Genomic DNA, 13,105 nt, shown 5'->3' with positions numbered 1-13,105 from the left:
GGAACTTCATTTGAAATTAACCAATGGCACGTTACCTGCAACCTGTAACTTAAAAATCTCACAGCAGATGATTTGATCAGGTGAATCAGAAGTGAATCAGAAAAATCAGAGAAGCAGCAGAAACAAAACGACATGTTGTGGATCGGTCACCGCCGATCCATAGTTTCTGGACCGATCGGGACCCATCCGATCGATGCGAATAATCGATCGTGGACCGATCGGACTATAGTGAATCGGTCCACGCACCGATCCTCCTCTCGCTTTGAGTCGGTGCTTTTCGATCGGTCAGACCGATCGATAGAATGTACGTAGTTCTTGTCGGTCCACGCATCGATCGATAACCCGAAACTTTCGTGGTTCTGATCGGTCCGCCGATCGGATAACCCACGAAACTTTACGTTGTCCGATCGGTCATGAGACCGATCAGTGACTAATATCCGGATCGGTGCCGCCGATCCGACAACCAGTATCTTGGATCGGTCAATGACCGATCTAATGTCCTGTGTTAGTTTTAGAGCCTCCCGCCCTACCCTCCGTCTTCGTCCAGAGAACGAGCTACTAAGCCCTCTCGGACCTAGTCAGGAGAACGAGCCGAGCCCTCTCGACGTGGGTCCAGAGCGAGCGGCCCTCTCGACCTAGTCAGGAGAGCAGTGCCGAGCCCTCTCCGACTTCGTCCGGTCCAGAGAACGAGCTACCGAGCCCTCTCTGACCTAGTCCGGAGAACGAGCTGCCGAGCCCTCTCCGACTTCGTCCGGTCCAGAGAACGAGCTACCGAGCCCTCTCTGACCTAGTCCGGAGAACGAGCTGCCGAGCCCTCTCCGACTTTGCGTGCCAAGTATCCGTACTTGGACTTCTCATCTCCACATGATCAACCTTGATCATCAATCAGTCTGAGTTTAATTAACATCTGATACAAACTTAAATCAGTGTCAACATCAAAACAACAGCCAGGTCAGACTGTATCAACAATCTCCCCCTTTTTGTTGTTTGACAACACGATTTAAGTTTAGATCAGAAATGTTCATATTTCCATATTTCCCTAATTTTAGGGGAATCAAGATCCTCCCCCTAAAGCAGATACAACATCATGTAAGAATAGGGGAATCAAAATCCTCCCCATAAAACCAAACTTTCATTTATTTCTAAACTTAGTTATCTTCTCCCCCTTTGTCAAACACCGAAAAGGTACGAATTAGGTAAAAAAACGTTAAAGGACTCCCCCTTAACCCATACTGTCTTTTTCTTAATTCACCTAGAACACCCTCTAAGTGTATTATAAGACAGTGATAAAGAAATAAGAGATATACAAGACATGGCATATGAGCAGCATATTAAAAACCAATAAGGAGCGAAACATAAAGAGAGATAAGAAAATGAGCAGCATAAATAGAAGAAATCAGTAAATATCTAGGACAGACATACATATCCAACAACCAACATCTAAAAACATAGACAGTCAAAGTGACATCAAAGAACAACGTGTATCAGTCAGCCTCCTCATCATGAGGAGCATCAGCATCATCAATGGGAGGAATGGGTCCCTGAGGTGGCACGCCGCTGCTCGAGGATGGATAGCCCGGGTAGTCCTGTGGAGGTGGGTATCTGGCCATCCAATCCATAATCACCTGATGTGTCGCCAGCTGCTGACTGCGTAAATCATCGTAGCGCTGGTCAATCCGGACGCGTAGCCCGTGAAGCTCAGCAACCAGCAGCTCATCGTGTCGTTCAAAGCGACTCTCCAGCTCGGCGTTCTGCCAGCGCAGATCAGGATCGCCCTCTCCATCGTCAGCAGCAGGAGGAACAGCAACAGGAGCAGCTGCAACCTGTCGTGGAGGTCCCCGTGGTAACTCACCTAGAGCCCTCCCATCCTTCCACCAAACATCCCCATTTTGTCCTATGATTCCAGACTTGAAAAATGCCCGCTTCCCAAGTCTGCAATCCTGTTTGACCATCTTAACTATTCTACCCTTAGAGACATCAATCTGAAGGGTCTCAAGCCAATCTGTAATTATATGCCCATAAGGCATATAAACAGTGTATCCGCTCGGCTCACTATAGGAGATGATCGAAGAGTAGATGCTAGAGACGACGTCAAAGTCGAGACGCCGACGCAATCCATAAAGCATCAGGCAATGATATGGACGGATCTTAGACAATGGTTTAGATGTGATAGGCAGAAGACAGTTTGTGACAATTTTAAAAAGAATGTAGTCTTGAGGAGATAATCTCAAGGCTGCAAAAGTAGGAAAGTCAACATCTAGCTCATCAAGGCCACCCGGTCTAGGTTGTCTGAAGAAATACTCATAGACTGAGTCAGGTGTGACATCAAAATGTGAGGGTAGGGGGTCTGGTAGATCAGGAAATATCGAAAAGACATTACCGGAACACCTCCGACAATCGAGATACTCAAAGAAGGATGAGAAACTGAAATCAATAGTCCACTTAGCAACTCTCGTTTTATAACCTACATCATTAGCAGTCTGATGAAGGTTGTTGTAAAACTCAGAGACCAAGTCATAGTTGATATCCCGTTCTAAGTAGACGAGTCAAGTTTGTAGTAGGAAATGGTTTCAGACATAGTTGGACAAAATTCGTCCATGAATCTACGATCTACAGACCTACACGGGAGTAATTTGAAGGTTCTTTGTCTAAAGGCTTCCTCAAAATTGTGGTTCGGGAATCTCCCGGAAATAGATGGTTGAGGACGGGAAGGGGCCTTAGACTTCGATTTCTCAGGTGACTTAGAGGTCCCCTCACCCACTGGTTTCTTTCTAAGATGTTAACAATGGGATACAATGGGGAGTAAATGAGCACCGGAGCCGCCAAAAACAAAAACCACAGATATGTGAGAAATGAAATCGAAATGCCAAAGTTCTAGAGAAATAGGGAGTTACCTTGGTGCCATTGAACTTTTAGCTAGAGCTTCGGAGGGCTAGAACTTCGGCTAGGGTTCCGGCGTGCAAAGAGAGGAGAAGTGGTGAGGTGTAGGGAAGAGTCGGCTAGGGTTTCGCGTGAAGAGAAAAAGAAAGGATCGGGAAGTTTTAAGGGTTACAGATGGGTGTACAGTGAAGAAATGATCGGGCGGTTGTCCGATCAGGAGGTATCAGGAGCCTCCTGATCGTTCCCTGGACCGATCCAAGAACATCCTGATCGGTCCACAGACCGATCAGGAGACGATCAGTACTCACTGATCGGTCCCTGGACCGATCAGGGTGTTGGTGCAATATCCCTTAGGTCAAGGTTGACTGGTTTGACCAAGCTTGAGTCTTGGTCATAGTTTCGATGTTTGACAATACATGTAGACACATGGATAATGCAGGTGCAGTTGTTCATATGGGGAGATTCTGATCAGGGACTGATCAGTGTGAATGAAGAAGAGTCAAGTAGGTATACCTGACTGGATGGAAATCCTGGTGAGTGAAGCCAAGTGAAAGTCCTAGTGAGTGAAGCTAGGCAGATGGAAATCCTGGTGAGTGAAGCCAGGTGAAAGTCCTAGTGAGTGAAGCTAGGCAGTATGAGAATCCTGGTAAGTGAAGTCAGGTGAAAGACCTAGTGAGTGAAGCTAGGTGAAAGTCCAAGTAGGTCAAGAGAGTGACCGGATACTTGGCATGAAAGAAAAGTCCAAGTGGGTCAAAGGGATTGACCGGACACTTGGTGAGGGAGTCCTAGCAGGTCAAGGGAGTGACTAGATGCTAGGCATGACGTACCAACAGGTTAAGTTTGACCGGATGTTGGTTTGGGAGGTTTGGGACTTGGTTTTGGGCAAAAACCAAGCTCTGGATCGATCAGTGGATCGATCCAGGCTATGGATCGATCAGTGGATCGATCCAGACCTTTCCCAGCGAACAGAAAGCCTCTGAATCGATCAGTGGATCGATCCAGAGGTCCCAATCGATCAGTGGATCGATTGGGACGCTGCTGTTTCGCGCGATAAGCGCTGGATCGATCCGTGGATCGATCCAGGCATTTTTCCAGAGCACAGAGGCACTCTGGATCGATCCGTGGATCGATCCAAAGCCTCCCCGATCGATTGGGAGCAATCCAATCGATTGGGATCTGACCGTTGCGTCGTATTTGAGCCGCAGGCGAGCGTTGTCTTCGACATCTCTTCTCAGATTCATCTCAGATCTTTCGCCAGTTCCTCCACAGTACTCACAAAGCTCAGATCGCCAGTTCTTGAAGGATCTTGGAAGTTCTCCAAGTCAAGAGGCAGATCAAAGCCAAGAAGAAGAAACTAGGGTTAGGGTTTGCACTCATTGTAAGCTTGTAAGCTTGTATTTCTTGTATCCCTTTCCTCTCTTCTTGTATTGAGTCTTGTAGGGCTTCTCCGCCCTTGGTAGTTACCATAAAGGAGAGTTTCATTAGTGGAGGGTGCGTGCGTTGTGTGGATCCTTGGATTAGTCACCTCCCTTGGAGGTGGATACCAAGTAAAATCCAAGTGTTAGCGTGTTTGTATTTGTTTCTTTGTATTTCCGCTGCGCATCCTTGAAGAAACAAGCAACGCCGAGCAACGAGCACGCGAAGAGCTATTCACCCCCCTCTAGCTACTTTTCGGTCCTAACAAGTGGTATCAGAGCGAGGCCGCTCTTCACCGGAATCATCGCCGGAAGGGTCAAGCATAACAAGAAGAGCTAGAGGGTGAAGAAGTTGAAGCAAATTCATCAAAAATCAAAGATTTCAAGAAGCTCAACTTCAAGATGCAATTCCAAGATGGACTTGGATTTGACACAAGGGTGGCTCCACCGTACACATCCACAAGCTTCGATTCTTGGAAATCAAGAATCGAAAATTTTCTTATGATGGAGATAGAGCAATGGTTTGCTCTAATGGAAGGCTTCAAAGCTCCAACAAACTCCAAGGGCAAGCTTCTCAAGAAAAGCAAATGGAGCTTGGAGCAAATTCAAAGGAGCGAGGCAAATGATAAAGTGACCAAGCTTTTGGTCAACTTATTGCCTAGCCACATTTTGGCTCAAATCGGAGAATTCAACGATGCCAAGGAGCTTTGGAGCAAATTGGCAACAATCCATGAAGAACCCTCCACTGTACCGAATCAAGAGGAATCCAAAGAGGGAGACTCATTGGAGCGAGATCAAGAGGAGGACTCCGAGGTTGAGAGATGCTCAACCTCCGAAGAAGAAGTCCAAGAAGAAGCTTCATCTTCAAGGGAGTGCAATGAAGAGAACAAGGAGGGAGCATACTCCTTGTTCCATGTACAAGATGATGAAGCCTCCACCTCTAGGATTGAGGGGGAGCAATCTTCATTGACACCGGATCATGCATCTCTACCTAGACATTTTATAGATATAGAACATCCACCTAGAATGTCACTTGTTGATACTACGTGTTGATAAATGTCATTTGTCCTTAATTTTAAGGAAATAAACATAATGCATGATAATGTTATGGCATACATCAAAAAGAAATATTTTTCAAAAGAAAATTTCATATAACTACATGATGTTTGTATGTCATGACATGATATTTTTGTATTTTTCATAGTAAGTCATGAAAGCAAAATACACAACTAAATATGATGTCATGGCATATAGTGAGCAAGCAAATCATGGCTAATTAGCATAGATAAAATACCTAGATTACCTACCTAAGTATCCTTAACCCTTAGCTAAATTAAAAACTAACCTAGATTTGTCCAAAGTGCTTCAAGAAAATGCCAAAACCTAAATTGACATTTCTAATTTTCTTGATTAATTTATGCCAATTGAAATTAAGCATATTCCTCAAATGTTGGCATATTTCATTTTTCCACAAGAGTAGTACTTCTAATTAAGGCTTAGATTTGCCTTAAATTACTAAGAAAATACTAAAGTCCCAACTTGGTATTTCCTTATGATTTCCCAAATTGTGCCATTTTTTTAAAAAATAAAATCAATATTTCTCAAATTTGACATATTTTACTCTTCTAAAAAGTAAATCATAAATCCATTTCATTTTCAAAGATTAATAATAACCTTGAAAATGCTCCTTGAGTGTCAATTTCTTCAAAGTTGGGTTAACTACCCTTCTTCTTAGAGTTGACACTCTCTAACCCATCTATGGGGTAGAGAAAATGCTCCTAGGAATCCAAAACCTATTGGTGCTCCTTGGATGCTCTAGGTATTCACTAGGGATAAATTCTCTAGATACCTTCCTAGTGACCTTGCTTGGCTTCTTAGAAGCCTTGGTCACCTTTTCTAGGTCAACCCTAGGGATTTCTTCCCTTGTGACCTTTTTAGTGACTTTGTTTGACTTCTTAAAAGTCTTAGTCACTTTAGTTGCAAAAATACTCCTAGGGATAACTTCCCTGGTATTCTTGACTTGACCACTAGACCTAGGGTTTGTTCCATAACTATATGGAACCCTATGATAGGACATTTCATCCTTCTTAGCATTAGGTTTGTATCTCAAACTTCTATGGCCATTGGATGACCCTTGTTGTAATCCTAGACCTAGGTTTTGCTCATTTTGCCCTTTTAGGATATTTTCCATCCTTTTCAGGGTCTTTTCCATTTTATCAAGTCTTGACCTCAAGACTTGATTTTCTTTCCATAAGTCCTTAGTTTTTGATTTATTACTAAGTCCATGAACATTTTTATTTTTAGGCTTATAGCTATGGTCATTAGAGTTCTTGCCTAAAATTCCATCTACCTTCCTAACCCTAGGTGTGATAGTTTTAGCATAGAGAGTCACATGCTTTTCATTAATGTCTCCATGATTCCTATTCTTATGGTAAATAGCATTAAAATGATATATGTTAGAACTAGCATGTTTTTTACCATAATTTAAAGGGGTAGGCTCAATAAAAGTTACCTTTCTTTTTACCTTGGAGGCTCCCCCTTGAATTGAGCTTCCTCCTTGAGCCTTGACCACCTTCTTCCCCTTAGGGCATTGACTTCGGTAATGCTCTCTTTGTTGGCACAAGAAGCACACAATGTGCTCCTTACTCTTCTTTGTTGTGGGGATGGTCTCCTAGGGCTTCTCCTTGCCCTTGGGTGCCACTTGGCTCTTCTTCTTGGCCAAGTTGGGACACTTGCTCTTGTAGTGTCCATTCTTCCTACACTCAAAACATATAATATGATTTTTGTTATGAATTGAACTATTTATACCTTCTTGTGTAGGGGTGGCACTTGCTCCTCCATTTGACTTGGAAGAAGAGGCTTCCTCTTGATCCGATAGTGATGCTCCTCCATTAGATTTGTCTTGACTTGTGGAGGTGGAAGCTTCTTCATCCTCTTCTTCTTTTGACCCGCATGTGGAGGCTTCTTCTTGCTCTCGATCCGGTGTCAATGATTCTTGCTCCCCCTCAACCCTAGAGGTGGAGGCTTCATCATCTTGTACATGGAACAAGGAGTATGCTCCCCTATTGTTCCCTTCATTGCATTCCCTCGAAGATGAAGCTTCTTCTTGGACTTCTTCTTCGGAAGTTGAGCATCTCTCAACTTCGGAGTTCTCCTCTTGGTCTTGCTCCAATGAGTCACCCTCTTTGGATTCTTCTTGGATTGGTGCAGTGGAGGGTTCTTCATGGAGCTTAGCCAACTTGCTCCAAAGCTCCTTGGCATCTTCATATTGTCCAATTTTGCATAGAATTGTGCTAGGTAATAAATTAACTAATAATTTGGTTACCTTGTCATTTTCTTTGCACCTTTGGACTTGCTCCGGACTCCATCTGTTTTTTTTGAGAACTTTTCCCTTTGAATTCGTTGGAGCTTCAAATCCTTCCATAAGAGCAAACCATTGCTCTATCTCCACCATTAAGAAGTTTTCGATCCTTGATTTTCAAAGATCGAAGCTTGTAGATGTGTACGGTGGAGCCACCCTTGTGTCAAATCCAAGTCCATCTTGGAATTACATCTTGAAGTTGAGCTTCTTGAATTCTTTGACTTTGATGAATTTGCTCCAACTTCTACACCCTTTAGCTTTACTTGTTTTGTTTGCCCCTTCCGACAATGATTCCGGTGAAGAGCGACCTCGCTCTGATACCACTTGTTGGGACCGAAAAGTAGCTATAGGGGGGGAGGGGGTGAATAACTCATCGCGTGCTAGGTGCTCGTTGCAGCTTGTTTCTTCAGAAATGCACAGTGAAAAATACAGAAACAAACTACACAATGCTAACAAGGAGGGTTTACTTGGTATCCACCTCAAAAGAGGTGAATAGTCCAAGGATCCACACCTACTCACGCACCCTCCACTAAGAAATCACTCCTTTTCGGTAACTACCGAAGGCGGAGAAGCCCTACAAACTCACAATACAAGAAGAAAGAAAGGAAAACAAATACAAGCAATAGCTTATAGGTTTTACAATGGAAAATCCTAACCCTAGCTTTCTTCTTCAGCTGTAGATCCGTCTCTTGACTTGGAAGACCTCCAAGAACCTTCAAGAACTGGCGGTGAGAACCCTATGGAGAAGCTCTATGATCGTTGGTGAAAATCGGAAGAAATGGCCGAGAGTTCTACCGAAGGAATCGCACGCCTACAACATTTATCTCCGCCAACGGTCGAATCCCGATTGATTGGATTGCTCCCAATCGATCGGATTGCTCCCAATCGATCGGGGAGGCTTTGGATCGATCCGCTGATCGATCCAGAGTGCCTCTGTGCTCTGGGAATTTGTCTGGATCGATCAGTTGATCGATCCAGGGCTTATCGCGACAAATCGCAGCTTCCCAATCGATCCACTGATCGATTGGGGCCTCTGAATCGATCCACTGATCGATTCATCAGGCTTCTGTGCGCTCGCGATTGCCTCCCAATCGATCCACTGATCGATTTGGACGAAGGCTTCTCGCGGGGACTCCCCAATCGATCGGCCGATCGATTGGGCTCCAGCCAATCAATCGGCCAATCGATCCAACTGCTGGTTTTTGCCCAAAATCAAGTCCCAAGCCCCCAAACCAACATCCGGTCAATCCATGACCTGTTGATACATAAAACCTAGTATCCGGTCACCCTTGACCAGCTAGGACTCTCTCACCAAGTGTCTGGTCAATCCCTTTGATCCACTTGGACTTTTCTCCTCTTGCCAAGTATCCGGTCAATCCCTTTGACCTACTTGGTCTTTTCTCCTCTTGCCAAGTATCTGGTCAATTCCTTTTATCTACTTGGACTTTCACCAGATGTCTGGTCAACCTTGACTCATCTAGATTTCCCTGTGCCTGGCTTCACTCACTAGGACTTCACTTCTGCCTAGCTTCACTCACTAGGACTTCTCTTCTGCCTGACTTCACTCACCAGGTCTTTCACCTAGCTTCACTCACTAGGATTTTCACATGGCTTCACTCACCAGGATTTTTCTTCTGCCTGGCTTCACTCACCAGGTCTTTCACCTAGCTTCACACACTAGGATTTTCACTTGGCTTCACTCACCAGGATTTTCACCTGGCTTCACTTACCAGGATTTTTCTTCTGCCTGGCTTCACTCACCAGGTCTTTCACCTAGCTTCACTCACTAGGATTTTCACCTGCCTTCACTCACCAGGATTTTTCTCTACCTGGCATCACTCATCAAGACTTTCACCTAGCTTCACTCACTAGGATTTTCACCTGGCTTCACTCACCAGGATTTTTCTCTGCCTGGTTTCACTCATCAGGATTTCTCTTCTGCCCGACATCCCAGTTAGGACTTCCCAGTCAAATATTTGGTCAACCATGACCTACTTGACTCTTCTTCAACCAACCTGATCAGACCCTGATCAGAGGGGAATTGCACCAAACAATCTCCCCAAATGAACCACTGCATTGTCAAACATAGAAACCCAAACCTGTTGGAGTGTATACTGAAAGCCTAAGCTTTGTAAACATTCATTATGAATAAAGAATCACATTTGGTCAAATTTTCTACATTTAGTTGTAGTTGTTCAATTAATTTATATTGTAGATAATATAGTATGTGGTGTCACATACAGAAGATGATATTATCAGTACCTTATAAATTATAAACAGTAGCTCACGACCAAAATGGAAAGGAACAAACCATTAGAAGGTCGTAGTATAATTAGGTATCAGTTTATCTTGACTGTATAATTACACTAGTACACTCAGAGTGTATTGAGTAGGACCATTTGAGGTCGTTTCTTTTATACCGACTTTATAAAGAAACAAAGACCTCGGTTATTATGGAAGTGTGTGCTCTTAATCCTAATATAATAACAAGCACATATATTTGATATTTGTTTCTTTAATTTATCAATGGGTGAGATTTAGTTCGATGAATCAATAAACCCGATAAGTTGGGAAATGGTATCACTTATAGTGTGTGTTGTTGATTATAGAAGGTGTTAGAGTGTATACTAAAAGCCTAGCTTTTGGTATAAACATTTATCTAGAAATAAGAATCACATTGGTCGAATGTCTACATTTATGATAAATGTAGTTGTTCAATTAATTTATATTGTAGATAACATGGTGTGTGGTGTCACACACAGAGGATCATGTTATCAGTACCTTATAAATTATAAACAGTAGCTCACGACCATAATGGAAAGGAACAAACCATTGGAAGGTTGTAGTGTAATTAGGTATTAGTTTATCTTAACTATATAATTACACTAGTACACTTAGAGTGTATTGAGTAGGACCATTAGAGGTCGTTTCTTTTATACTGACTTTATAAAGAAACAAAGACCTCAGTTATTATGGAAGTGTGTGCTCTTAATCCTAATATAATAACAAGCACATATATTTGATATTTATTTCTTTAATTTATCAATGGGTGAGATTTAGTTCGATGAATCAATAAGCCCGATAAGTTGGGAAATGATATCACTTATAGTGTGTGTTGTTGATTATAGAAGGAAACTGTGTCCTAGAGATACTAGGTTGATAATGTCCTCAAGAGGAGCTCATAAGGATTGTCATGTTAAACCCTGCAGGTGGACTTAGTCCGACATGATAATAAGGTTGAGTGGTACTACTCTTGGACTTAGAAATTAATTAAATGAGTTGTCAGTAAATCACTTAATTAGTGGACATTCGATATCTTAAACACAGGGAGACTAACACACTTATAATAAGAAGGAGCCCAAAAATGTAATTTGGGATTGGTGCGGTAGTTCAATGATAGTTCTCTAGTGGAATGAATTATCATTGATAAAATTAAGTTGTGTGTTCGGGGCGAACACGGGATGCTTAATTTTATCGGGAGACCAAAACCAATTTCTCCTCTCGGTCCCTATCGTAGCCTCTTATTTATAGAGTTCTATACCCACCTATACCCACCTTCTATACCCACCCAATAGGGGCCGGCCAAGCTAGCTTGGGAACAAGCTAGGGCCGGCCTAGGTATAAAATTGGGTGGCCGACCCTAGCTTGAACCCAAGCTAGTGGGGGCCGACCAAATTAAATTAAAAAAGAAATTTAATATTAATTTTTATTATTATGTGGAAGATATAATTTAAAGAGAATTAAAAATAAAATATCTCTCTTGTAAAAGATCTACAAAAGATTAAAGAAAGAGATTAGATCTCTTTCCTTATTTGTAGATTGGAGAGATGTTTTATTTTCTCTTTAAAAATTATTCACATGTTGATAAAATTAAAATTATAGAAATTTCCTTTTATCAACCATGAAGAGATTTTAAAGAGAAATTTTATTTTTTAAAATTTCCGGAAACAAATTAGGAAGTTTTAATTGTTGATTAAAACTTGTCCAATTTGCTCTCCAATGATGTGGCCGACCATTGAAGTTTAATTTGGAAAATTTGTTTTATTTTTCTAAATTAAATCATGTCAAGGAAATTGAGGAAATTTTATTGTAATTAAATTTCCTAATTTGCCTAGGCCAAGAAATATAAAAGAAGGGGTGAGGGTGCCTTCATGAGACACAACCTCTATTGCTTTCTCTCCCTCTTTTCCTTGGTGTTGTGGCCGGCCATCATCTCTTCTCTTCTTCCTCTTTGTGGTGGCCGAAACTCTCTATTGCTTGGAGGTCTTGTGGAGGCCGGATACTACTTGGAGAAGAAGAAGAAGAAGGAGAGGAAGCTTGCATCTCTTAGAGCTTGGTTGGTGTTTTTCTTCTTCCTTGGTGGAGCTTTCTTGTTTTAGCCGAACCTAGCTAGGAGGAGAAGAAGGTGCTTGGTGGATTCTCATCTCGGAAGATCGTTGTCCACACAACGTCCGAGGTTAGAAGAGGAATACGGTAGAAGATCAAGAGGTTTTTCTACAAGGTATAACTAGTAGTTTTTCTTTCCGCATCATGCTAGTTATTTATGGAAATAATACCAAATACAAGAGGCTTACGATTCTAGAATTTCGAATATGTTTTTCGATATTGTGTTCTTTTGTTTTTTCTTTTCCTTGTGATTTGATTGTTCTTTTCGGTTAACCTAAAGTTATTTTAGGAAATTAAATATTAGCTTTCTATAAAAGGTTTTGTCTAGTCGGTGGTGGTTGCTCCCATATCCAAGAAGGCCATGTGCCTCGCCACGTCAGTACTGGGAACCGATTATGGAAATTAATATTTAATGGAATTAATAACTTAAGGCGATTTGGGTCGAACGTGTTAAGTTCCGCAGGAGACCCAAGTCAAAACCTAAAAGAACGAATAGATTAAGTTTTAGATCAAACGTGTTAAGTTCCGCAGGCGATCCAAAATTTAATTTAAAAGAACACATGGTAGCTAGGAAAAGGTTCAGACCTTTGTACAAAATTTTTGTACAGTGGAACCTCTAGGCTTTCCGAGTAGCAACCAACAGAAGGAAACTGTGTCCTAGAGATACTAGGTTGATAATGTCCTCAAGAGGAGCTCATAAAGATTGTCATGTTAAACCCTGCAGGTGGACTTAGTCCGACATGATAAAAAGGTTGAGTGGTACTACTCTTGGACTTAGATATTAATTAAATGAGTTGTCAGTAACTCACTTAATTAGTGGACATTCGATATCTTAAACACAGGGAGACTAACACACTCATAATAAGAAGGAGCCCAAAAATGTAATTTGGGATTGGTGCGGTAGTTCAATGATAGTTCTCTAGTGGAATGAATTATCATTGATAAAATTAAGTTGTGTGTTCGGGGCGAACACGGGATGCTTAATTTTATCGGGAGACCAAAACCAATTTCTCCTCTCGGTCCCTATCGTAGCCTCTTATTTATAGAGTTCTATACCCACCTA

The sequence above is a fragment of the Zingiber officinale genome, chromosome 7A, assembly GCF_018446385.1.
Source record: "Zingiber officinale cultivar Zhangliang chromosome 7A, Zo_v1.1, whole genome shotgun sequence".
NCBI classification, from domain to species: domain Eukaryota; kingdom Viridiplantae; phylum Streptophyta; class Magnoliopsida; order Zingiberales; family Zingiberaceae; genus Zingiber; species Zingiber officinale.
Note: the sequence above shows the minus strand (reverse complement) of the source record.